Source organism: Martes martes (assembly GCF_963455335.1).
Source record: "Martes martes genome assembly, chromosome: 8".
Lineage (NCBI taxonomy): Eukaryota > Metazoa > Chordata > Mammalia > Carnivora > Mustelidae > Martes > Martes martes.
In genome coordinates this window covers 36,924,129-36,950,549 of record NC_137895.1, presented here as the reverse complement: position 1 = coordinate 36,950,549, position 26,421 = coordinate 36,924,129, and positions in this window count along the sequence as shown.

Here is a 26,421-nt window from a genome sequence, read left to right as displayed (position 1 = left end):
TTATAATAATGATCAAGGCCAATTTTGACTTCACATATCTAGGAAAGAACAACAAACAAAACTGTTATTTTATTTTATTTTATTTTATTTATTTGAGAGAGAGTGCACACAAGCAGGGGAGGGGCAGAGGGAGAGGAACAAGCAGACTCCCAGCTGAGCAGGAAGCCCCATGCGGGACTCAATCCCAGGACCCTGGGATCACAACCTGAGCCAAATGCAGACTCCTGACTGAGCCACCCATGTGCCCTAAACCCATTTTATTTTTGGTAAGCTATTGGAATCAACTACTGTGTGAAATATAAGATTGTTCTAAATAAAACTGAAATATGGATCCATTTTAAATTAACTAGTGGTCTAAAATCAAGATGGAAATTCTTGCATAAAATTAACATGCTTAATAAAATCATAAACCATATCCTCATTAGAAATTCTAAATCTTAATGATGATATTTAGTATATATGCTGCCGAAGAGAGCACAATGATGATATTTATATTGTTGTCATAAGAGACAATTATTTCGTGTTCATTTTATCTAGTTCTTTTACAGAGTAGAGCCAGGGAAATTGGTAAATTTTCTATCCCATATGGAAAGAAGAAATATTTCTTAGTCAAAAAACTTGGCTGTTCCCATTTATCATCTACCTTTTGATTACAAAACAATTAGAGCTGTTATCATACAATTTGCAGCAAAATATTATTCATGTATTACTAAGCATCTTTGGAAATGCAAACTACTATTCTCATACTATGAATATTAGATGTATATTTCTTAAGTGTCTTCTAGTAAGAAAAAAATATGATTAATAGTGAAGACTAAAATGTTAGACTAGACCTATGCCTAGACCATGCCAATTATTTGATCTGGATTCCATTTTTCATTGGTTTTCTAGTGCACACATTCATGATAGTATTATTTTTAAAAAATATTATTTCCAGAAGGTGTCATAGCCAAACAGCATATTATCTTCATCATCACCATTATATTTACCTTATTATGTTTCTAAAGTAAAATAAAATTCAGAAACAAAGATACTGCCGAATTTTAAAATGCACATCAATATTTTAAAAGCAAGAAAACAAACATTTCCATTTGGAAAGCCAAATGAAAGTTCTTAGTGCCCAAAATATCCCAACTGAAATTTGATAAAATTTCAAAGAAACCGATTTTGATTTTTAAATATACTTCATGATGTTGCTTGCTATTTTCATTTTAATTTACTGATGTAGTTGATTAGTCATTCCTCATTCTATTTTTTCCAAGTTTTTTTTCAAAAACTAGAGAATCTGTTATCATTAAAATTAAACCACTTCTGCATTTGATTTAAAAACTTAAATGTTTAAGGACAGTTAAGGAGGGTACATAAGGTAATGAGCACTGGGTGTTATATGCAATGGATGAATAACTGAACTCTACATCTGAAACTAATGACACACTCTATGTTAACTAATTGAATTAATAAAATATGTCAAAAAATACAGTTAATTGCTGAATCCAGTTCTCTTACTGTGATATCTACATGCTGAGAACAAAATTCCACTTTTGAAATTGCATAGATAGAATGGTGTTTTGGTCTTTTTATATTTTGGATCACACCTGGAGATTTGTTGATTCTATACCACAGACATAACCTAACTCAAGTAGCTTACTGAAAATTCTTCTGTAAGACCTGGGACACCCAAGATGGGGAAGTAGAAGGTAATTTCCCTGAAAATCCTGAGGCCTTCAACTGAGAAGGTGAAAGGACAGTTGAAGCACAAGCAATGAGAACATAGACAATTTCTTCCCAAATTCAAAATATTCTTTTTTCCCCCATTTTAGAACTTAAGAGAATTAGATAAACAGTTTATTATAATAGTTTATAGTTCATGAAACATTATGCACATTGGTTCATACATGGCCTCCTTTCTGTCTTGTTTTCTTCATAAGAACAAGATGTTCCATAAATAGACTGCCCACTAAAAACTACAACATTAATCCAATGAATATTTATTATGGATTCTTCCTTTGATCCATTCTGCAGCCTGAGTATAGTATCATTGTAATGTGAATTTTTTTTAGATCTGCATTTTTTACCCAATGTTGTTACTAAAATTCATTGCATATTTTCTTATACTTGACTATTTCCCATGCTGTTTCTATTCCTTGACTATTTTAGATCCCTCATATAACTGGAATCATGCAGTATTTGCCCTTCTCTGACTGGCTTATTTCACTTAATATCCTCTAGGCTCATCCATGTTGTCACAAATAGTAAGATTCCCTTTATTTTTTGGATTGAAGACCTAAATGTGAGACAGGAAACCATCAAAATGCTAGAGGAGAACACAGGAAGCAGTCTCTTTGACATTGGCTATAGTAAATTCTTACAGATATCTCTCCTGAAGCTAGGGAAACAAAAGCAAAAATCAACTACTGGGATGACATCAAAATAAAAAGCTTCTGCATAGCAGAGGAAACAATCCACAAAACTAAAAGGCAACTTGTGGAATGGGAGAAAATATTTGCAAATGACATATATGATAAAGGGTGAGTATCCAAAATAAAGAACTCATCAAACGCAACACCCAAAAAACAAACAATCTAGTTATGAAATGGGCAGAAGACATGAATAGACACTTTTTTTTCTCAAAGAAGATATCCAAATATCAAACAGACACATGAAAAGATGCTCAACATCACTCATCACCAGGGAAATGCAAATCAACCTGCAATGACATATCACCTCACACCTGCAAGAATGGCTAAAACTAACAACTCATGAAGCAACAGATGTTGATGAGGATGTAGAAAAAGGGGAACTCTCTTACACTGTCAGTGGGAATGTTAGTAGAAATTGGTACAGCAACTGTGGAAAACAGTACAGAGTTTCCTTCAAAAGTTGAAAATAGAACTACTCTACAACCCAGCAAATGCACTACTAGGTATTTACCTGAAGGATACAAAAATACTGATTTGTAGAGTGTACACGCACCCCAATGTTTATAGCAGCATTATCAACAATAGCCAAATTATGGAAAGAGTCCAAATGTCCATTGACTGATGAATGGATAAAGAGGAAGTGGTATATATATCCAATGGAATATTACTCTGTCATCAAAGGAAATGAAATCTTGCCATTTGCAATGACATGGATGGAGCTAGAAGGTGTTATATTAAATGAAATAAGTCCGTCATAGAAAGATCAATACCATATGATTTCAATCACATGCGGAATTTAAGAAACAAAACAAATGAATGGGGGGGGGCAAAAAACAAACAAGCAAAAAAGAAGGTAAACCAGGAAACAGACTGTTAACTATAGAGAACAATCTAAGAATTAGTGGGGGGGGGTGAGGAAATGGATTAAATGGGTGATGGGTATTAGGGAGTGCACTTGTGATGAGCACTGGGTGTTGTATATAAGTGAAGAATCACTAAATTCTATACCTGAAACTAAGATTACACTGTATGTTAACTAATAAGAATTTAAATAAAAACTTAAAAAGACTCCCTTCATTTTTGATACTGAATAATATTCCATTGTGTGTATATAACACATTTTTCTGTTTTTTATGTATTCTTTTGTTTATTAATCCATGTAGTCACTCATTTATTTTTTAATGAGCTATAATTGACATATAACACTGTAATAGTTTTAGGTGACTAGCACATTTGCTTTACCCATTCATCTATTGATGAACATTTGGTTTGTTTCCATATCTTAGTTAAACACTGCTGCAATAAACATGGGAAAGCATATATGTCTTTGAGATCTTGATTTCAATTCTTTGGATATATACACAGAGGCGGTACTGCTGAATTATGTGGTAGTTCCATTGTAATTTTTTGAGGAAATTATACTATTTCCACAGTTGGCTGCACCATTTCAGAGCCCCACCAACAGGACACAAAGGTTTCAATTTCTTCACAGTTTCACTGACGCATGTTATCTTTTGTATTTTTTTTCCATAGTAGTTATTCTAACATGTGTGAGGTGATATCTCACTGCAGTTTTAATTTTCATGTCCCTGATGATTGGTGATGTTGAGAATTTTTCATACACCTATTGGCCATTCAGATGTTTTCTTTGGAGAAATGTCTATTCAAGTCCTTTGCCAATTTTTAATACTGGGTTTTGTGTTTGTTTTTCCTATCAAGTCAAAGGAGTTCCGTATATATTTTGGATTGTATATACTGCATAGAACAAGTGTGCTGAAGTTTCTTCTGGGTATATGTACCTTGAAGTGGAATTATTTGAAAGCATGTGAGTGTTCAATGTCACAGTAAAATGTGAAATTAATTTGTGGAATCATTTATTCACTAAGCAAGCATTTTATTTAAAAAATATTGCACCAACCATCATTTTGTATTCATGGAATATATCAATGAATGAAAGCACAGAACAGCCTTCATGGGATTTAGGTATAGGAGGAGAATACAGGCAATACATAAAGTAAGTGAACTACAAAATATGTTAGAAGGTGATAAGCATTATGGGAAAAAAAGTACAGTACGTTTAGGAGAATTGGGAAATTGTTGTACAGAGGCAGGTTACAAATAAATTCTTTTGAAAATTAATTTGAATAAGAATTAAAGGAAGTGAGGGACCACACATACATCTAGTGGAAGAACATGTCAAGTAGAGGAAATAGTGCAAAAGGTGTTGTGTAAGAATGTCATTGTAGGGACGCCTGGGTGGGTCAGATGGTAAGCGTCTGCCTTCCACTCAGGTTGTGATCCCAGGATCCTGGGATGGAGCTCCACATCAGGCTCCCTGCTCAGTGGGAGTCTGCTTCTCCCCCTCACTCTGCCCCTCCCTATACCCCTCCCTTTGCCCATTTGAGATCTCTCTCTTGGTCTCTCTCTTGGGCTCATTCTCTCTTTCAAATAAATAATAAAATCTTTAAAAAAAGAAGAATGCTCTCATGGCTGAAAGAATGACTAAGAGATGAAATCAGAAAAACAATGGAATATGTGGTGGCACAGATCAGTCAGGAAATTGTAGGCCATCATAAGGACTTCTGGGTTTTATTCTGAATGAAATGATATTTTGAGCAGATGAAAGGTATGATCTGAGTAATGTTTTAAAGGGACCGTTCCTGATGTTGTGTTGAGAATATACCATAGAGGGGCAAGTATAGAAACAAGGAGATCAGTAATAAGGCCATTGCAATAATGCAAATGAGATTATAGTTTGAATCAGGGTTGTAGCACTGAATTTTTTAAGTGATTCAATTTTACAATATTTGAAAAGAGGATTTTCTGAAAGAATGCATGTGGTATATAAAGATAAAAAAGAAGTCAAAGATAACCCCATGACTTTTGGTATCTGCAACAAGAGTTTGAGTTGTCATCACCTGAAGTGACAAGTCTAGCAAGAAAACAGTTTGTTGAAGAAAGATCAGGAGCATACTTTTGGATGTGTTCATCCAAGTTTAAAATATCTATTTGGCATTCAAGTAAAGGTGTCAGATATGCAGCTTTATATTCATATCTGGAGTTTGAGAGAGGTCTTAGTTGGAAATATAAATCTGGGAAAAAGTTGGAGTCTCCTGGGTAGGACTATAAGGAAGTGAATGTAGGTAGATAAGAAAATAGAATCAAAGTCTGGGTCTTGGGACATACTAAAAAGTCAAAAATAAAAATAATAAAAAAAAGAAAAATAAAGCGTGATTGGGAAGGAAAGAAAATTATTTACCCAAAGAATAAGAAAACACTAATTTGGAAAGATATATGTACCCCTATATTTATTGCCACACTATTTACAACAGCCAAATTATGGAAGTAGTCCAAGTGTCCATCAACAGAGGAATAAATAAAGAATATGTGATATATAGATATAGATTATCTAGATATATCTATAGAGATGTCAGACTCTATGAGTTATTGAGTGACACAAGAGGTCACATCCCAATTCTGAAAAGGCTGAGGGCAGGGGCCACATGGGATTGGGTAAGGGGTGGGAAGCTTTAGGAGAACAGAGGTGTTTGTAGTAGTTGTCATACACTGAGAGAGAGGGTCCGTTCAGGGAACAAAGCAGGAATTGCATTTTGACTCATGTGCTAGTACTTTTAAAGCTCTCTCCTTAAATGCCCAAGGAGGTTTTAAGACACATGGTCTGATCTTGATGTTTTCAGGACACTAGGCCATAGAGAGCTGAATTCATTCATTCATTCATTCAACAAATAATATTGAGGGCTTGTTATGTTCTAAGTACCATCCTAAGAGCTGGGGATGAATTGGCAAATACTACAGACAGAATTAGATAGAGACGTATATAGATATAGATATGTTATATAATGTGATCTATCTATACAATGGAATATTAGCTATAAAAAGAACAAAATCTGTCATTTGAAGCAACATGGATGGATCTAAAGGATATAATGCTAAGTGAAATAAGTCAGTCAAAGAAAGACAAATACTAGATGATTTCACTCATAGGTGGAATTTAAGAAACAAAACAAACAGATAAAGGAAAAATATACAAAGAAACAAACTAACTAACTAAAGAAACTCTTAAACAAGGAGAACACACTGATGGTCACCAGAGAGAAGTGGGTGGGGGAATGGGTGAAATAGATGAAGGGGATTAAGAGTACACTTAAGATGTGCACTGAGTAACATACAGAGTTGATACAACATACTGTACACCTAAAACTAATATAACACTTGATGTTAATTATACTGGAATTAAAGTAAGTTTTTTTAAAAGCTGGAGAAAGAAAAAAAATCAAGAGTATAGCATCCAGAAAACTAGTGTCAAAAATATATGAAAAAGTACACTGTGATTAACTTTATCAAATGTTGCTGGGAGGTCACATAAAATGAGAACAGAATTGACCATTAGGGTTTAGCAGCATACAAGTCATCAGTGACCTACATAAGAACAATTTCACTAGAGCAGAGGAAGTAAAGGTCCAGTTGGATGATATGAGAGAAGAAACAACAGTGTACAATCCCACCATCAATATATGAGATCTTATAACCCTTACTCAAGTTATAACCATCTTCAACTCTTCTATTAACTCATCATTCACATTTAGGGAGCAAGTTCTTTTTGGTGACTGATTTTTAGATCTCTTTCCTACATTCTATTTTCAGTCACTTGTCTTCTCTTACTTATACTATTAAAATTGCATCCTCCATGGTCTTCTCACCTCTCTTCTCTAGCCACCACAAAACCACTATGCCATTTCCAAAACAAATCTGACTGTTAATAGGTTCTTTAGCCCCCTACATACCACAGATAATATAATTTTATTTATTTTTTTAAAGATTTTATTTATTTATTTGACAGAGAGAGAGATCACAAGTAGGCAGAGAGAGGGGGGGGGAGCAGGCTCCCCGCCGAGCAGATAGCCCGATGTGGGACTCGATCCCAGGACTCTGGGATCATGACCAGAGCCAAAGGCAGAGGCTCAACCCACTGAGCCATCCAGGCACCCAACAGATAATACAATTTTAAATGGAGATCTTTATCCCCCTTATTCAACTTGCTTAAGATTGAGCAACTTTGAGTTCTGTGGAAAGTTGCCAGCAGCCTTGAAAAAAATAGATAATGAGGACATTTCTAGGAATAAGTTGTGGAAGTTTCAGGCTTTGACAAAAGGGAATAAGAAAAATTGCTTAACAAATTATAGAGGATTGAAAAGTTCCTAAGACTTCTCAGAAATGAGAACAATACACAATTCCTGTCATGGCAAGATCTCAAAAACATATCATTCAGTACTTATGATTTAGTAGGACAAGGAGATGATGCTAATGATGGGGCAGAGTGGTCTATGAACAGAGGTCCTTGAATATCTGTGGAAGTAGAAGGTGTTTTTGAGAAAAGACTAATACTGATAAGCCCTCTTTTCTGTATTTTGCCCCATCTAGATTAAACAAACCTTAACAGCAGTCAATACACTGGTGTAGACAAGCTGCTTGTTCACTTGGTTTTTATTAAACCACTGAATCTAAGTATACTCAATTCTGAAATTTCAGAATCTTTTAATGTATTCAATTGTCATGACCTTGAGTAATAACTACTAGGATAAGAATGCACATTTGAAAATTCTACTCTTCTATTTAAAAACCTTCTGTGGCCCTCATGATTATAAGACAAAGTCATTACTCTTTTAATGAAATGAAAATCCTTTATATCTTGTGGCTTCTCATCCCTGTTAGCTACTATCTTATCAGTATATATCTGGGGTCCATCAGGAAACAGATAGTACACTTACAATGGGTAATAGTAAGGAATAAAAAAAGAAAAGTCGTGTCAAATACATAGGAGGTATTATAGCAAACATAATTCAGTGGAATAATTTCCAGAAATCAGCAGCATAAAAACCCTGATAAAAGTCCTTGGTTGACTTATGACATTTTCTATGTTTAATAAAAAACTGCCTAATTGAAACACAAATCTAGTTCAGGGCAAGACATATAACCAATATATTGGACAATATAATCCAAATTGCAGTGATCATAGTTGATAATGCACAAGGCAAATTAAAGATGAATAACAATTAACAAAAGTGTCTAGATATAAATTATGCTCAAAACATCAATGAACATAGCCATACTTATGTTTTTGGCAACCTTTCTCCTCCCTAATTTTATTAAATAATTGGTTCTCTAGGAAGAACATCAGCTAATTATTTGTGGACATACATGTGTTTTGTTTTCAATGAGAAAAGAAGTGGGACATGGACGGTTTAGATTTTACAAGGGTTGGCTTTGGAAAATCTGGGCCCTATAATTTGGTATCACCTGCTAAAGAGCTCCTGACTGAGCTGGAGGATATGTGATTAGAAAGGAAACAATGCATTTATGGTAACTAACATGTTTTCATTCATATTATTGCTCTAAATATATCTTTGAGGTCAGGAAGGCAGAGCATGTTATGATCCTTGATTGACAGCTGAGGAGTCAGAGGCTTAAAGTATTTGCAACAAGTGGCCCACAGACTATGAAGAGTAGAGCTAGAATATGAATCTGAGTCTCCTAAAATCAGACTCCAGGAGTCTTTCATGCAATCCAGTTTAATCCAATCAAGAAGTCAAGAGTACAAGATATTGATTGATGTTCATTCAAAGTTAATGAAAAGGAGTTCTATCTTTTAGGAACTTTTAATCTAGTTTGAGAAAAGATACCTACAAATGTGATAATATGATTCAGAAGCCCATTCTGAGACTTACAAAAAATTTTTTTAAATATAAAGCACAATATAGAGAAATAATGGAAAACCACTGTGACAGGGAGTGCATGAATAAACAATGTGTGGTCACACCCTTTCTAAATAGTTTTCCTCTGATTTCTTAGGAAGCTTTTTCCCAAATACTTTATAAAACAGTGATTAAAACATTCTGCATTTTGGAAGCACTTCCTCAGATATGTTAAAGTCATATAAATGCATTAATGAAAATGGTTATTATATGGATCTAGAGAAGGAGCATATAATTATTCATATTACTTGGTGTCATACTTAATTGTAAATCACATGAAATTCAGAAATATCTCTATAGTGCAACAAAATTACCTGTCATATTTTAAGCCTTAAATATGGTTGTTATGCTCTTTAGGACATTTATGGCTTAAATATATATATGGCACTATCCTTAAACATATATGCTCTCAAGGTGTGCAAATATTTTAAAAACTAAGATACTCAGTTAAGGAAATCATAAACATTTTGTTCCTTCCTGTACTTTTTTAAAAAATCACTTTATTTTATTAGAGCAAAAGCTGATTATTTGGTAGACTGTAATATTCTTTGGAAAAGGAATGAATACATATTTCTGTCTTTTTCTAATAGTTACCAAAATTTCAGGGTTGCTAAGGGTATACATACATTATCTAATTTATTACATATGATTGTTAACTACTTTCTCCATTTTACAGTTAGGAAACTGGGGATTATAGAAGTTAAGTAATATGTCCTATAAATAGTGGATAGGGGATGGAAATTCAAAATTTTCTAATTCTAGCATCTGATTTTTATGCTCTGTATTTCATTACCTCATAATATCAGAATGATTACCTTTAAACATTGCAAAAATATGTACTTTTTAAGAAAAGAGCTTTTCTTTCCCTAGAATGCTAGAACTAACATGAATTAATTGATGCTGCACAAAATATTTTTTTTCTTGCCATCTGTTTCTTGGATCATTTTTAGCTAATAGAGATTTTATTTCACTTTGCTATTTTAAAAACAATAATAACATGTCCAGTCCTAGTTTATTCATTTTTATAAAAATGCATAGCAATTATTTGCTGTTTAGTAGGATTTATCTTTTGATCATACCTTCTAACTTTATCTTCTCCAAGAAAATACATGCTATCTGTCATGTATTGCTAAAACAAATGAGGAAAATAGTTAATTCAGGAAATTTATATTTAAAAATTTTGTTTCTATTTCAAATTATCACATAAAATATTTTTACATAGCTTTCTAATATGAAAGGCATACATCTGTGCCATTACCCCATAAAAAATTCTAGGAACCCTCTAGATAAATGACTAACCCCGAAAGACATTAAGATGTGAGGAAGATATGATTTTTCAGCTGAATTTTTTAGATCTTTCAAACATTAATGTAAAACATTATAAAGGAATAAAAATACAATTTTTCTTTCAATTCCACTAAATATAAAAGTTAAAACAAAACAATATGATGGGAATTCTTTTTTTTTTTTTTAAAGATTTTATTTATTTGACAGAGATCACAAGTAGGCAGAGAGGCAGGCAGAGAGAAAGGAAGGGAAGCAGGCTCTCTGCCGAGCAGAGAGCCCGATGTAGGGCTCGATCCCAGGACCCTGAGATCATGACCTGAGCCGAAGGCAGAGGCTTTAACCCACTGAGCCACCCAGGCGTGCCAATGATGGGAATTCTTAAATGTACATTATGAATCATCTAGCACTAATGACAAAGTATCTTAGAATCTTTTTGCATCTTTTTATCAGTGAAACCAATTACTTTGCTTTGCCATGCATGGACTACTGTTTTAAAAAAAGAAAAAAAAAAGCTGAAGTTTTTAACTCTTCCTTAACTTCAAAGTTGTACCTTCAGTGAAAGTACTCTTCTGTAAATTTCCATGGCAAGGTAGGATTAAATAAATCTTACGAAACTTGAAAGGGGTAGGCAAAATAATGGAACCAAGGTTTATAGGGCACTGTGCTAGAATATTTAAAATCACTTCCTTATTTACAGTGGGCATTATTTCCCCCTTTTTGTAAAATGAGGAAACTAAGTCCAGAGAAGGGCCAACTAGAAACATACCAATTATGCTGTTTCCTCCAAAAGAAGAAAGAGCATCATGGTGTCCATTAGTACTATGCACCCCTTGTAACTTTTGTAATTTTTGTAATTTGCCTTCAAGCTTTGTATATGTTCTGGAAGTCTTTGGCTGGCATTCTTCTTAACTTTCAAACTTGGATTCTTGACCACAGCTCCTGACTTTACTCTTTGTAGATACTCAAATGGCCTCTGCCATTATCAGGTAAATAGGGACACAGTTATGTATTAATTAAACTGTATTAAGTTTCAAAACATATCAGGAAGTATGAGATTTTTATCATATTCACTATATTGTGCAAACCATTTAAAAAAATATTTAAACTATTTTGCAGTTGGCATTTTGTTTCCAACATCAGTAAGTCTGCAAAAGGCAGATATTCCTACAGGGATATGACAAGAGCCCCATATTTCCAGGATGCATTACTCCCTTATGTCACTCACTGTTCCCCTCACTTAACTACCCTTTTTTTTTTATGTTTTTTAAAGATTTTATTTATTTATTTGACAGAGCGAGATCACAAGTAGGCAGAGAGGCAGGCAGAGAGAGAGAGAGAGGAGGAAGCAGGCTCCCCGCCAAGCAGAGAGCCTGATGTGGGACTCGATCCCAGGACCCTGAGATCATGACCTGGGCTGAAGGCAGAGGCTTAACCCACTGAGCCACCCAGGCACCCTCACTTAACTACCTTTATGCTTCAGTGGCTGGCATACTTTCACAGGAACAATAACAACAAAATAATTTTACTGGATCATTTGAACTTAACAGATGATCTCTTCTGTACAAGGTACATTAAACATTTGTTTCCATCTAACCCATCAGCTTTAAAAAGATATCTCTGTTTTATCTATTTTTCTAGACCCATTTTCTGCATTTTCTCACACATGAAACATGCAACTAGTTGTTAATACAATTCAATTTAATATCAGTAACTAACGGTCAGGATATTTTGAAAACGATTTACCAACTTCAAAGATGCTTTTATGTTATTTAGAATAAATAGTGACAGTTTTATTAGTTACTATAGCAACCTGAAATTCTATTTAAAAATGTGACATTCCATTTCCTCAGAAGGCATTTTAATTAAAACATACTCAAGTGTTTACTGAAATGAATATCTGATCATATCATCATAGCAGGAGACCATACAATATAGCCGTGTCTGATCATATAAGCAGCACATATCACTGAAAATGAACTGAATTTGGGAAAAATGTGTTTTTTTAGCTGCTTAATATTTTTGCCAATTATGCTTACTTCTACCACCACTACCTTAATTTAATATTCCTACACTCTTGACTTACTGAATCTATTGAAATTGCTATTACGTGAATACCAGGTACTGTTTCATATTTCTTCTCCCTCATCCTGAGTCTTACAAGTCCACAGGGTAAACAAACATCTTTTCAACTTAAAGATTCAACTCAGATATTCTTCTTTAAGGTTTTTACACCATTTTCCTTCTTAGGAAGAATTGCCCACTACCCTAAGAACCCATGATGTTTTCTATATAGGCCACTACTATGTTTTATATGTGTCTCCTCTTCACTAAGTTGGTATGTCTCAAGGGCAGAGCTTGCACTTGTTTTCTTGCATCTAGTTCTAGCACTCAAAATAACAGGCTCTCAATTAATGCCTAATGTATAACATGCATGCAAGAATGAATGAGAACAAATCACAGAAGGTAATAATTCATAAAGACCCATATTTGAAAGATCTCACAAAAAGGTAAGAATAAATGTTATATATCTACATAGAAACTCTGTGTGTGTGTGTGTGTGTGTGTGTGTGTGTGCATGTGCGTGCATGCTTAGAGATCTTGAAAGGGTTCATTAAAGTATTAGTAGTGATGGGCACCTGGGTGGCTCAGTAGGTTAAGTGGCTGCCTTTGGTTCAGGTCATGATCTCAGGGTCCTGGGATCAAGCCCTGCAATTAAGTCCTGCATCAGGGCTCCCTGTTCAGTGGGGAGTCTGCTTCTCCCTCTCCCTCTGCCCATCCTCCCAGCTCATCCTCTCTGTTTCAAATAAATAAATAAAGTCTTTAAAAAAATAATACAGTATTAGTAGTGGTTACATCAGGATGTAAAATGTTATGTCTTTTTTTCTTATTTTAATTTTTGAAATTTATTTGAATTTCTAAGTTAATCATATAAAAGTACTTTAATATTTTATTCCTTACATGAAAATATATTAGCAAATATTAATAATAAATGAACATATATTTGTAAAATGCACATAAATATAGGGATTGTATGATTCAAAATGAGAATTATATTTTCCCAGGTGAAGGGATTACAGTTGTCATTTTTCCTCTTTTTAAAATATATATTTTGTAAGTAATTATTCAAGCATAAGATTTTTTCACAATGGAGAAGAGATAAACTTTAAAAATAACAACAGAAAGAAAACAAATAAAATGAGTTGCCATGTTTGAAAAGTCTCTTACTGGTTACTTCCAAGATTTTTTAAAGGGCAAAGTATAATGTCAGATTAAACAGGAAGCATAGCACACCAATATTTCAAATGATTTTATAGATTCTAACAATAAAGACTCTAGTAGATAATGATGACAAACATCTCTATATAGTTAACGTGACTTCTGTTTCACATGTGACTAAGTGTATTGATAAACCATTCTCACTGCAGTCCAACTATATTCTACATAGAACACTTTCCATGAGGTATAGTTGGTTTTGCAAGAGTGAGAGGTCTTTAACTGTTCTCCTCATAATGGAAAAAAAAAAAACAAGTGTGATTTGGTGCTGTAACAGTACATTCCCCTAATAAAATGGGTTGCTCTGAGGGTTTTCCAACAATAACACTGCTGTGAGGATATTCAGTCTTAGATGGCATGCAGTGGCAAAGCAGAGCTTATGATTTGCCCACTGATGATGGGGCATCAAGAGGCTGAAGTAATCTCTGTTTGTATGCTAGATAATGCAGAATTAAAGCTTATCTGGAAGGAAGTTTCCCAATTTGTGTTGTGTTATATTTTCAATGGACAAGATGAAGAAATGAAGTCAACCAGTGATCATCAAATGTGAAGGAGGTCAAGCCACATAAGTCAATCAGATGAAATAATTAGCAAAAAGTTTTAAACATTCACAAATGAAGACATGGAATTACAGATATTAGAGTAGTTGCATATGAATTATTTTAAACATTTGGTCTGTGTCATATATATGAGCAACAAAACAATCAAAATAAACTTCTAGGAATAGTTATAGATAATTTTGAAATAAAAGGAAGTATTAGTAGATGAGAAAGGGACAAAAAGGGAATTAATAAGCTGGAATATATATACCCCCAGAAATGACTAAAATGCATCATAGAGTTAAAGAGATGAAAATATTTTTAAAATATTAATAAGTATGTAAAGTAGAATGAGAGATCTAGTGAGCATCAGACTAAGATCTCAGAAGCAGAGGGAAAAAAAGTGAAAGAAAAAAAATAAATTAAATCTAAAGTATATATCCAACATATACTAATCAAAGCATTTAAAAAGATAATGGTTGTGGGTTTTCTGAACTGAAACAAAAATAACAATACACCTATCCAGAGAGCACATTTTATCCCAAGCCAGAAAATATATCTTACAAAATAATAATAAAAATCAAAGAAGTTTTTTCAAATGTAAGCCAGAAGGCAGTGAAATGAGAGTTTCAAAGTGTATAGAGAAAATTATTGTCAGAATGGAAATACATAAACAGCAACACCACTTCTAAAAATATGGAGTTAGGGTGACTTTATATGTAAAGCAAAAGTTAAAAATAGGAAAATTAAAAAGCACATTAAATATAAAATAAATGACCTAAACAAGAACAAAAATTTTACTTATTAATATGTATGTAACTTGGTTAAATTCTCTATTAAAAGACAAAGCCTAACAAGTAAATTATTTGGTTTGCTTTTGTTGTTTGTTTTAGTATTGAATAATTTATGAATATGAGATAATTCCTTAACCTGATGCAGTACATAAAAATATTCTCTCCTTCAGGGCACCTGGGTGGCTCAGTTGGTTAAATGTCTGCCTTTGGCTCAGGTCATGACACTGGGGTCTTGGGATTGAGCACCGAGTTCTCCGGCACTCAGCTTGGCTGTGAGTCTGCTTCTCCCTCTCCCTCTGCCCCTCCCCACTGCTTGTGCTCTCTCTCTCTCTCTCTAAATACCTTCAACAAAGATTTTTCTCACTCTGTACCATCTGTTATTAAGATCAAATCACGAGGCACCATCCCTTCCTATGGATGTAATTAATATTTACACAAATTAGGTTACTATTAATTATCCTATTTTGCTACCTTGAGTTTTAGAGAATGACTTCAGGACCACAATACCTGCTTTACTCTTCCCCCAATCTCCATTTAGTTCTGGGGGTCACCAGTGTGTGTGTTTTATATATTCTCAAAGACATTCTCTCAATTTCTTCTACTCATTTCCACCGAGATGTGAAGCTCTCATACTGTCAGTTCTCATTGTGTCAGAACTACAGTACAATCTTCACAGAAACTGAAGTAAAACTGACTACTCAAGATCACACTTATCTTCTGAACCCTGAGACAGCACTATATATTCCTTGTATGTTCCAAATCCCTTTGAAAATGTTCCCCTTCACTTTTTAATTATGGTACTCTTTGTAGAGATTTCAAAACTAGCAAATGGAAGCAAGTTCAAGCATAATCCATCTTGTACTCGCCTTTTCCCCACCTAATCTATCACTGCCTCCAGGTACTTCACACAAGAATCTCTCTCTCCCCCACACTAAATAGTATCTGGTTTCTAACCATAGATCACTTAAGAACAAGAACATTAGCTTTAAATACTAATGTTGCATATTTCCAGCAATTTGTATGTCTTGAGAATTGCCTGAGTAATCAGAACAGCCAGCTGCTAGGACATTACTGGTATATTCATGCTGAGTCATATAATAGCAATACTGATAGCATTAGCAAAGTTATATTTCATCTTATGGCCGCTTGAGCAGGTTGAAATGTCTTGTTCTCCATAGTTTTCTTCTCTCATTGTGATGGTTCAATAACTATCCTCCACTGTGCTGTCAAAAATGAGAACTCAGAAGTTTTTGACACGTTGATGGTAAAATGATATAGAGTCCCAGTAAAAAATGTTGCAGTTTAATAGTATCTACAAAAGTCAAAGACTTTACGACTTGAGACAATTTTAGAGTTTTTTAATTTTCTGTAGAAACAAAAATCTAACACTCAAAATGACCGCGGGCCCTTTTTTCAATGTCACTCCAATGTATGATAAATAATTTTTTTTGATTCCTAGTGTCATGGAGGGTGATAAAGTTATATAATGTCTGGACATTAGCTGGCATAAAAAGCCTGACATGGACTATTGCCATTGTAACATTGATTTGTGTCATAAGCAATTGTGGGAAGTAGGCATTTAAGATTCAAATATCACCCTAAAGACAGAAGAGTAGAGAAACAATACATTCATGTTGTTCCATTTTCTAAAACAATTTTCTCATATCTCTTTGAGCTAAAACCATATCTCTTATTACAAATACAAAAATATGTATATAGATATATATAAAATATATATATATTTATGGCTGAGTAATATTCTGTTTTATATATATTATATGTATAATATATACATATATATTCATTTTATATATTATACATATAATATATATAAAATGAAATCTTTGCAACAATGTGGATGGAGCTAGAGAATATTATGCTAAGTGAAATGAGTCACAGAAAGACAAATACCATATGATTTCACTCATATGTGGAACTTAAGAAACAAAACAAATGAACACGGTGGGGGGAAGAGAGGCAAACCATAAAACAGACTCTTAACTGTAGAGAACAAAGAGGGTTGTTGGATGGGAGGTGGGTGGGGGGTTAGGTTAAATGGGTGATGAGCATTAAGGAGGGCACTTGTGGCGATGGCACTGGGTGTTGTATGTAAGTGATGAATCATTACATTCTATTCCTGAAACCAATATTACCCTGTATGTTAACTAAATGGAATTTAAATAAGAACTTGAAACTATATAAAGAACGCTTACCAATCTCATGTATTCCAGTAGAAAATGGGTAAAAGCACAGGAAAAATACGTATCCTATGAATATAAACATATTTGTGTATCACTAGTTAGGGAATTGTGCATTTAAACCCGGAGGATATACTGTATCCTACCTATCAGACTGGTAAATTTTGTTTGACTATGTCAGGTATTGGTGAGGATATAGATCAAATAACATTCTAATATTATGGTACAATCTCTGTGGAGAAAAATTTGAAAATATATATTCATTTTAAGATATAAATAAACAATGCCCCAGCAATTTTACCACTGGGAATTTATTCCATAGAAACTCTTGTTCATTTGCAAAAGAAGACAGGTTTGTACAAGAACATAAGCTTCAGGAGAACAGGGAATTCATTTTCCTTTTGTATCCTTGATGATTAATAAATATTTCTTGAGGGGCGCCTGGCTGGCTCAGTGGGTTAAGCCTCTGCCTTCAGCTCAGGTCATGATCTCAAGGTCCTGGGATCGAGCCCCGCATCGGGATCTCTGCTCAGCAGGGAGCCTGCTTCTCTGTCTCTCTCTGCCTGCCTCTCTGCCTGCTTGTGGTCTCTGTCGAATAAATGAATAAAATCTTAAAAAAAAAAAAAATTCTTGAATGAATGAATGAATGAATGAAATAAAACCAGATACCAACTAAATGTCCACCAACAGGATAATGGATTCATCTTAGTGTAGTCATGGTAAAAATCTATACAAAAGGGAAAATAAATGAACTAGAGTTACATGAATCAATGTGACGGGTCCTAAAGGTCTGATACTGAGTAAAAAATAATTGCAGAAAGATATATACAGCATTAAGTAGAAAATTTTAAATGTTAAAATAGTACTACCATTATTTAGAGATGGAAACATGGTATAAGTATGAAGACATTTATGGATCTGGTTTTCTCTGAAGTTTAAGAATATGGGGGAAGTGGAGGGAAGGAGGACATAATGAATTTCCAAGGTTTTTTAATGCTTTATATTTTATTCTGGGTGATGGGTACTTGAATATTCATCATATTATTTTATAAACCTTTTCATAAATCTAATATAATTTTTAAAAATAATTTTTAAAATAGCACTGAAATTTTCTGGAAACAAGGAGGACAGGTTATGGGAAAATTGAGCTAGTTATTTGTTTTGGAACAAGGTAAAATGCTAAAACAGAGGGATTTTTTTAAATTTTTATTTATTTATTTATTTTGTTACGACCTCTGTCTGTGAGAATAACTGTTAATGGAAACCAACTTCATAAGAATGGAATCTGAGTTTGGGAAACTAAACAGTAGTTTAATCACAAAGGAGCTTAAATGCCAAGTTAATGAGCTTAAATCCCTTTCCAAAAACAGTGCATATTTTCTAGCAAGGAGTTGATGTGCTCAAACGAGCATTTCAGGATGATGTGTTGAGCAGCAGTGTGTAGAATATACAGAGAAAAGTATATAGAGACCACTAAGATAGTCTAAATGTTATTTTATGAAAATCTGAACATCTACCAAAAATTAAGATTTTACAACCAGTCATGGGGGAGACAGAAAAGCTAAGGATGAGTTGAAGTTTTTGCATCAAATTAAACTAGGGAAAAAAGATAGCAACTTTCCCTGGGTAGGGAGCAGCCTGAGAGAATTCACAAGGGCATTTTAAAAAACGAATTGGTTAAAGAAATGAAATCTTGCCATTTGCAATGACATGGATGGAACTAGAGGGTATTATGCTAAGCGAAATAAGTCAATCAGAGAAAGACAATTATCATATGATCTCTCTGATATGAGGAATTTGAGAGGCAGGGTGGGGAGTTTGGGGGGTAGGGAAGGGAAAAATGAAACAAGATGGGATGGGGAGGGAGACAAACCATAAGAGACTCTTAATCTCACAAAACAAACTGAGGGTTGCTGGGGGGTGGGAGGGTAGGTAAAGGGTGGCTGGGTTATGAACATGGGGAAGGTATGTGCTATGGTGAGTGCTGTGAAATGTGTAAGCCTAATGACTCACAGACCTGTACCCCTGGGGCAAATAATACATTATATGTTAATAAAAATAATTTAAAAAATGAGTTGGTTTTTTAAGTGTTGAGTTTGAATTTACCTAACCTACAGAGAGCAAAACAGATCTAGGTATGTATCATAATTCAGGAGTAGCACAAAGAACCACTGTACCTACCCCTTTATTTCTCTCTCAGTTAATGACTAAAAAGGTTAACTTACTACGTGAGAAGAATCAATCTATAGGTTTTGCATTCTTAAGTTTGTTAGGGCTGCCTTAACAAAGTACCACAGACTGGGATGCTGAAACAACAGAAATGAATTGTCTCAGAGTTCTGGTAGCCAGAAGTCCGAGATCAAAATGCCATAGGTTTGGCTCCTACCCAGGGCTGTGAGGGAGGATATGCTGCTGCCTCTCTCCCAGCTTCCGGTGTTTGCTGGCGAGCACTGGCCTGCCTTGGCTTGCAGATCTCCGCCTTTATCTTTACACAGTGGTCTTCCTGTGGGCATATTTGTCTGTGTCTACATTTCCCCCACCTTATAAGGACACCAGTCATATTTGATTAGGGCCCCACCTTATTCCAGTGTGACATCATTGAGCTAATTACATCCGCAATGACCTTATATCTAAATAACGTAGCATTTAGATATAAGAAGTACTGGAGGTCAGAACTTCAACATATGAATATTTGAGGGACACAATTCAAGCCAGAACAAGTAGGCATTATTTTTAATCCTAATTTTTACAGAAGAGTCAACTGAGGAAGAGAAGGGTTAAGTCAGTTCCAAAGGCCACCCAGGTAGAAAGTGATGTAGTCAAAACGGGCATTCAAGCAGTCAGGCTTCATATGCCTCTCTCAAATTTAGAGGTTAGAGTGATTGAAAAAAACAGCCTTTGGTAGGAGCATGTCTGACTTGGTGCATACAGGACATACTGAATGTTTCATTTCAGGGAGAATGACAAATTTGGCTTTAAGGAGTATGTACAAAGCATGGGAACAGTAGATACCAAGGGATAGGAAGGAAGAGATGGAAAGCAGAAACCTGGCTCTGGCAGATGAACACAGCCAATAGCCAGGCCTTTCCTTGGATTCTTTGCCTTTTCCCCAGGCCTCCCTTGAATCTGCTAGTTTCCTCATAAGTCATTAAAATCAATGGGAAGATTCCAGATGAGAATGTGAGAAATAGCACAGGTTTTGAGAAAATTCAAGATGTTGCTGATTTAATCTTTGTCTAACTCTGTGTGCTTTAACTATAAAATCTGCAGCTTACAGACCAAAATGGAGGCAATGCCAAAGGTCTACTCTAAAGCTCCACCTCAATCTCAGGCTCCTTTTGCTACTTATTTCAGATGTTTCCAAATATTTGTATTTTAGAGAATGCTGTGAGGAGCATCCTTGTTTTGCTATATCATATCTTCTATTCCACAGTATTTTCTTCGAATGAACTCCTAGACATGAAATTGCTTAAACTATATATACCTTCCAAGACTCTTGGTATGCTTCCCAATTGTCCTCGGTCTTCACAGAAAAATGCCTCAATATGAAACACTTTGCCATCTGTCATCAGTTATTCTCCCATTATGTGAGTTTATCTGTGGCTCCCTGAACCTGCCGTGCGCTTTTGTATACCCCTTCACTAAGTGATAAAGTCATAGTACTCTTTCCAAGTTCAATGCACTGTTCCTGCTTTTGGGGGAAACTCTGATTCTCACAGCAATATCAACCTAAGCCTCCTCTGTGCTTCCTTTGCAGTTGCCTGGGATCATTACTACAGTTATCACATTGTACTGTGAGCTGTTTTTCTGCCTGGCTAAGTCGCTAGCCCCTTATGAACAGGAACTACGTCTTTTCCTCTTTTTGGCCTCAGCAAGGACTAGTGTAGGTAACATATGATCAGATTTTGGCAAATGTTTCTGAATGAGTAAAAGGAGCACATATTCTATTTTCCCAAGATGGACCTAAATTCTCTGCCCTGGTTTTTGTTATCCCCTTAGGCAGCAAACCATTCTGATAACTGCTGACTCTGGTAAATCTCAATTCCAAATTACCTGAGACAAAATTCAAAAAGTTGAATAGATTTCAAGAAAGAACCATGTGTGTATGTGTGTGTGTGTGGGGGGGGGTTAAATATGGATTTAACTCATATTTTATTAATGGCTATATAAATGGTTTCATTATAATTTTAATCATGTTTACTCTTAGAGCAATGTCAAAAATAGACTAATTGCACGTGTCTTGAAAAGAAAACAACAGATTTCAAAACTATTTTTCAAGAAAAGGATGGGAATGAAAAAGCATTTCTGAGATCAAACTATTATAGAATATTAAACATGTATATCGGTCTCTTTCTTTTAAAGACATGTATATTTAAACACATGTTTTAGAAGTCTGCCACTGACTCAGATTGTTCAAAAGCCAATGTGAACAGTTTTTAATCTGAGCATATTTGTATTCATCACAGGTCAGGGAATTTTTACACATTAACTTCAAAAGCAACTTCATTGCTTTCTGTGGACTGTCTGTTTTAACTTTCTTCCCAGCCTGATCATGCTGACTTTCTTAGATGTTTGGTATCCGTTGCTTCTGAGTGCATCCCCATGAACACTCACATATCCTTTATATCCCCTTCACTGGAAACTTTACTCCCTGTACGGGCATTGACAATCCAATCTTTGTTAATGTGAGATTGAAATTACCAATGTCTCCCATGATACACATCTGCTCTCTGCCTGGAAATTTTGTAGAGTTCCATAAACCAAAAAATGTCTTTATTTATAGGAATTTGATAGCATAGCAGGTATGTTGGGAAATAATTTTCTGACAACAAGATTTTGGACATAACCTAAAGAAGTGATCATAAATTCAAATTTTATAGAGGAGTAAGCCACGTGGTACACATGGGCAATGCAGATCTTGAGTGTGAGAGCCCCATCAAGGGGGTCCTGCAACTTCTCTATTCCAGAAGATTGTTGCCATGCAGGATAGAAAGAATGAAGCTTAGAGTCCCACATTTCAGTTGGCTATGAAATCAAATATTTTCAAATTGTTGTTAAATAAGTCATTGTTTTATAAAACTTGAGTGGGCAAAAGAAAACATGCCTCCAGGCAGATGTGACAAGTGGACATCCAGTTTGCAACCTCTGTGGTATAAATTGTGTCAAAAATTCTGCTTCTGGGAATACAGGATCTAATTCCTAATCCAACGTGCCCTCGGAATTTAGAAAGGTTCCAAGTGAAGCATTCAAGTTAGGAATCTGATCTAGTCCCAGATCCAATTATTTGTGGCTATCTGGAGATAGGAAGGAATTTGCCATAAGAATCTTTTGGAAATGTTTAAAGTTTGTTTTGGAAATGAAAAATTCCAAGAAAAGGGGGTTTTTGCTACGGAAATTTAAAAAAAAGACTTTTTATTTATTTATCTGACAGAGAGAGAGCCCACAAGCAGGGGGAACGGCACTCAGAGGGTGAGGGAGAAACAAGTTCCCCACTGAGCAAGGAGCCCCACTGGAGGGTCAATCCCAGGATCCTGGGATCCTGACCTGAGCTGAAGACAGATGCTTAAACTACTGAACCACCCAGGTGCCTCTGCTGTGGAAATTTTAACATTGCAGATGAGAAACATTGATGAAAAATCAATGAGGCATATTCAACATGATCTAAATTGTCAATTCTCCCAACCCATTCTTAACTTATAGCTTATGTTCAACTTTCCCAAATTATGTGGCTATACTGTAATTGGAAAGAGAAAAATGAATGTGTTATGAAATATTCTTATGAGTTCACACCAGTTTAATCATCAGTGACATTCTTAACACTAGTAAGTACAGTCCTTAAAAATTAACCTTTCTCTTTCAGTATTTTTAAATACCAGTTTTCTACCATAATAATGAATGAAATCTCATTACAAAAAATATGAAAATAAAAGAAATTGTTGTTGTTTCCCCCATATTTTCTTGCTAATCTTAGCTCTTTATTTGTCCAAAATAAAGGATCATTGATGTTAAGTTACACTGTTAATGTTTCCTCAGGTTTTCCATTATATATCTTCTACTGGGTACATTATGATAACTTACATTTCTCTAGAAAAGTATCCATTACATAAAGTATTTCTAATTCATGAAAATGCTATTGAACATCATAATCTCTTATAACTTAAAAATATTTTATATGATTATATTTTTCTAATTCTAAGTTTTGTGCACACCTGTGTTTTTTCTAATATACATATTTCTTCATTCAATATTCTGAGTATATTTAGAGCCTAGATTTTATAACTTTCTTAATAATAATAAAAATTATTTAACATTATTTAAACATTATTTTGTGTACTAATTAATTACTGTAGCCAATTTAAGTAGTGCAAAAGTAATGGTAGGTAAAATTATAGGTGCCTTAATATGAATGAAGGCAGTGCCACCAAACTGTACTACCAATTATTGCATTCTGCCATGTACTTGCAGAAAAAAAAAACTATGACCCTGCAATTGCACTACTAGGTATTTACCCCAAAGATAAAGATGTAGTGAAAAGAATAGCCATCTGTACTCCAACGTTCATAGCAGCAATGCCCACAATCACCAAACTGTGGAAAGAGCCAAGATGCCCTCCAACAGACCAACGGATAAAGAAGATATGGTCCATATACACAGTGGAGTATTAGGCCTTCATCAGAAAGGATGAATACCCAACTTTTGTATCAACATAGAAGGGACTGGAAGAGATTATGCTGAGTGAAATAAGTCAAGCAGAGAGAGTCAATTATCATATGGTTTCACTTACATGTGGGGCGTAAGGAATAACATGGAGGACATTAGGAGAATGAAAGGAAAAGTGAATTGGGGTAAATCGGAGGGGGAAATTAAGCATGAGAGACTGTGGACTCTGAAAAACAAACTGAAGGTTTTGGAAAGGAGGGGGTGGTGGGGTGGGTGAGCCTGGTGGTGGGTATTAAGGAGGGCACATATTGCATGGAGCACTGGGTGTGGAACATAAACAATGAATCTTGGAGCACTGAAAAAAATATATAAAATTAAAATTTTAAAATATATAAAATTAAATTTTTTAAATATATAAAATAAATTTAAAAAGTCAGTTTCACTTAAAACTAAAACAGTAAAAATTATTAACTTTATTGAATGTTGACTTCTTAATGTTCTATGGGATGAAGTAGGAAGTATACACAAAGCACTTTTGCTCCATACCTAAACTGTACTTGAATTTAAAAAAAAAAAAAAGAACATGTACAATTGTTTGAGTTGAGAGCTGAAACTAGCTGCCTTTTTCATGAAGCAACATTTTTACTTGAAAGAACAACTGGCAGATAAACCATGGTTAATCAGACTTGTGTAATTGGCAGACATTTACTTGAAAATGAACAGAGTGAGCCTGTCATTTCAAGAAAATAACTGACAGTATTTGTTGCCAAAGATTAAATTTGATCCTCTAAGTAAAAACTTAGAACTTTGGAAAACTGCTATTTTAGATGTCATGGTCAAGAAGGTCCTCTTGCAAGAGTGATGCTTGAGCAGATATTCGGGAATGAAGCAAAATGACAAGTTGTTACTCTCTAGGAGGAAAGCTTTCCAACCAAAAGAGTGGCTCAGATAAGTGCATTTAGAATATGTATTGTCAGTTGTGGAAAATATAACTTCTACATATCTCCTGAGGATCAACAACACATCGTGGATGTTTGTGGTACCCCAGTGAACCACAACACTATCTGAAAACCCTTTTTGATGTGATGAAAACTATTTTCTCTTTTGCATTTATTATGGTCACACCTGATTCTGTATTGATGGGTCTCACTGTTAAGTTAGGCAGTCAATACATGAGCTCTAGATCTGCTTCCTCTTGATTACTAGGTGTTCGTTTCTGTTCTGCTGTTGCTATACTCAGAACCCGTCATGGGGTGATGAGCTATTATCTGATCTCAAACTGCTTGTACATCCCATCAATTAAGCCATGTATAAATCACCTTGAACTATGGGATCAAACATATCAGCCACTTGCAGAATTTTCCTTTCATGTCTTCTGCTATTGCAATATAAACAGATGTGAATGAGGGAAGGACTAGGGACTAGCAAATTACAAAATCCCTATTTAATGCCAAGGATTCAGTAGAGACTACATATCTTACCCCATCTATTTATCTTAACAACTCATGTTGTTAAGTATTATTAGCTCCATTTTGCAAATGAGAAATTGAGATAGACTAAAATTAAGGAATGTATACAAGACATTTCAGACCGTGGCAGATGGAAAAATAATATGAATCTAGATAAGATTGACTCTAAATCCTATCTTCTTTCCAGCTTGCTGTCTTCAAAAAGCTGAGAGCTGCCTCTAAAGAAATAATCTGCTTATTCTGTTTCCAGGCTTAACATTTTTAGATGTCTTTTCTACTGTCTTTTCTACTTTTCTACTTAAAACTTAACTTCCCAACATGTTTTCCATACACCTTAAGAATCTAGCCCCCATCCGCCCCTGACGGGCTAGCACTCCCCCTTCATGGGCAACTTTCTTAAATACGAAGCATATTGCTCTTCCTCTTATGTGTCATGGTCTCATTCATGTCTTGGCCTTTATTATCAATCGAATGGGTTGAGTTATAAAAACCAAGAAGTCCTAATGGAGTGTTACAAAGGTAATGTTTCTTTCGAGTCTTAGTTTTAAAGTCCAAACAGCTCTTATTAATAGAAAAGAGAATCAAGCAACATTTGTAAGACCAACTCATGCTTCAATCCTCTCACAAGACAGGAACAATACATTTGATTATAATTACTAATTCTATATTATTTGTCTAGGGTAGTGCTGTTCAGTAGAATATTCCATAACTACGTGAGGGCTCTACACCTGCACTGTGCAGAAGAGAAACCACATAATGGCTTTTGGACACCTGAAGTGTAGCTAGTGGGGTCAAGAAAAGGAATTTTGAATAGCATTTAGTTTTCATTAATTTAAATTTAAAGAGCCATATGTGGTTAGTCACTTCCACATTGCACAGTGCAAGTCTAAGGAAGTATAAGATAGATTTTTTTTCTTTTAAGGAACATTGATGAGAGGCAGGAGCATAAGTAAAGGAAAAAAAGTACAGTTTATTCATTAACCCCTCTGCTTCTATTCTAGTTCCTGA